General features: G+C 40.6%; 1 protein-coding gene across 2 annotated transcripts in view; it reads left to right on the top strand.

Annotated features, from left to right (window-relative positions):
* The window catches only part of ank3a (ankyrin 3a), a 99,667-nt gene that overhangs the window by 71,122 nt on the left and 26,045 nt on the right, over positions 1-2,500 (top strand). The gene's annotated exons all lie outside the window — the stretch shown is intronic.

Below are 2,500 nucleotides of genomic sequence, written 5' to 3'. Positions count from 1 at the left end.
TAAATAACTATAGAACTGTAGAACTACATAACTATAGAACTGAAGATCTGTAGAACTATAGAACTGTATAACTACAGAACTTTAGAACTATAGAAATAAAGAACTACAAAACTACAGAAATATAGAACTACAAAACTAAAGAACTATAGAATCATAGAACTACAGAACTTTAGAACTATATAAACTGAAGAACTGTAGAACTATAGAACTGTAGAACCACAGAACTATAGAACTACAGAACTATAGAACTATAGAACTATTTCAGCTGATTCAGAAGAATTCTAACCCCAGAACTGCATTCCAGAATTGAGGAGTTTGGGAATTCAGTTGTTTTTAAGTTTTGGAAACTGGAATTCTGAAATTTAAAGCTCAGATCCACAGCTGCTGTAAATGCAAGGTTCTTATGATGCAGAATTGCTGATCGTTGTGTGTGTGTGTCTGGCTGTGGAGTACAGACACATCACTGCTCCATGGTCAGTGCGGATGGCAACCTTGCAGTCAGGGGACTTGGAGAAGAGAGGGGAGAGAGCAGTGTGTGTGTGTGTGTGTGTGTGTGTGTGTGTGTGTGTGTGTGTGTGTGTGTGTGTGTGTGTGTGTGTGTGTGTGTGTGTGTGTGTGTGTGTGTGTGTGTGTGTGTGTGAGAGAGAGAGAGAGAGAGAGAGAGAGAGAGAGAGAGAGAGAGAGAATGTGACCAAGTCCTGGATGTCTCAGTAGCTGTGATTGTCATTTGTGTGGTGTTTGTGGTTGGTTTAGTTGGCATGGGTTATTTACTTCTTGTTTTGTGTTGTTTTCGCTCGTCCTGTTCCTGTTTGAATGGCATGCTATGTAATGTCCAGGGATGCCAATCCCCTATTAACCCCTCATTACACTGTTTACAAATCAGAACGTAAAACCAGTCCGGTAATAATTTCATCACTTATTCAAAATTATATTTGTTGATATTTACAGTTAATTCATGTTTAGAAATTCCAGTGGAGGGAAGAGTACAATTCTTCAGGGTATACCCAAGATCTAAGCAGCACTGAACTAATGAATTCCATAATAGGCTCTTATTCTTAGCAAAGGGTGATTTTGCAGTAATTCAGGGATTGCTGGCATTGTTCTGGAGTGTGACTGGAATATCTGTACCTCTATTAACCTGTTGAGGACAAACTGCACACTCAAACTCACACGTCAGACAAACATACACACACACATTAGACAAACATGTCAGACATACACATGCATCAGACAAACATATCAGACAATACAAATGCATCAGACAAACACAAGCATTAAACACACATCAGACAAATACACACATCAGACAATACAGACAATACACAGGACTCTGATTTTGTGTTCATATTTGTTAAGCTGGTGAACAGACGTGAATGTGCCAGCAGATGGGCACAGTGGCACAGCAGGGGTTGTGAGTCGTAACATTTCACACCTGTGGGTACATCGGTGGTTTTGGGCCCATTTTAGCACCAAACTGGGCCTGTTTGGACCGGCTACACACGATGAATACAAACATGAAACGGTTAACAAGAAACAAGCACAACAAACATGCATATGTTTAGCAACAAAAACGGAACATTACATCAACATGTTACGTCCACAATGACCAACACTCTGCACACGGGTTTAAATGCATATAGACAAACAAGGTGCAGGTGTGTGCAGGTGTGGCCATAAACAGATCCTCCCACTACACGTGGCAGGCCAAACCAGGTGAGCCGTGGGAAGCGAGTGTTCCGTGGCACTCAGAAAGACAAGTCCAGTGTCTCACAACTGGAATTTGACCACGAGAGTCACCCCACTAAAATATATCTCCAAGTTGCTAACTACGACTGAGAAAACTTTTTGTAAGGACGATTCTATTTTGACTATTAAATGTGAGTTAGGCAGTTGGTGTATCACGACACACAAAATTATATAATTGAAATAATGAATTATATAAATATATATTTTATTCTCACCACAGTGAAACAATCTAATAATATAATATAATAATATGTATAATATAATAATAATGACAATATAATAATATGTGTAATTGCAAAGTGGTGGTGTTTTTAATAATTGTTCTCTGAATGCCACTGAAGGAGGCTTGATGTGTAAGTTAAGACACCTCCTCCATATCTTAATCTCAGTCCTGGGAAGTCTGATTCCAGCGCCATATGTTTAGATGTGGTGCTGCTGCACTTCCCACAGTGTGAGGGCTTTTAAAAAGGAATGAGAGGAATTCATCTGATTGGATATTGCTGCAGCACGCCAAACCACGCTGGATTATGTATTCAGTCTAAGACTTTGGAATTGCACTACTCTGCACTGGATTAGTGCATCTGCACTGGTCATGAAAATATCAAACAACATTTCAGCCACACACACTCAGGCCTGCACTGTGGTCATATGCCTTACGTCAGCCACACACACTCGGGCCTGCACTGTGGTCATATGCCTTACGTCAGCCACACACACTCAGGCCTGCGCTGTGGTCTTATGCCTTACGTCAGCC

The sequence above is a fragment of the Electrophorus electricus genome, chromosome 13 (genome assembly GCF_013358815.1).
Source record: "Electrophorus electricus isolate fEleEle1 chromosome 13, fEleEle1.pri, whole genome shotgun sequence".
NCBI classification, from domain to species: Eukaryota; Metazoa; Chordata; class Actinopteri; order Gymnotiformes; family Gymnotidae; genus Electrophorus; species Electrophorus electricus.
Note: the sequence above shows the minus strand (reverse complement) of the source record. Positions and strands in the feature narration are given on the sequence as shown.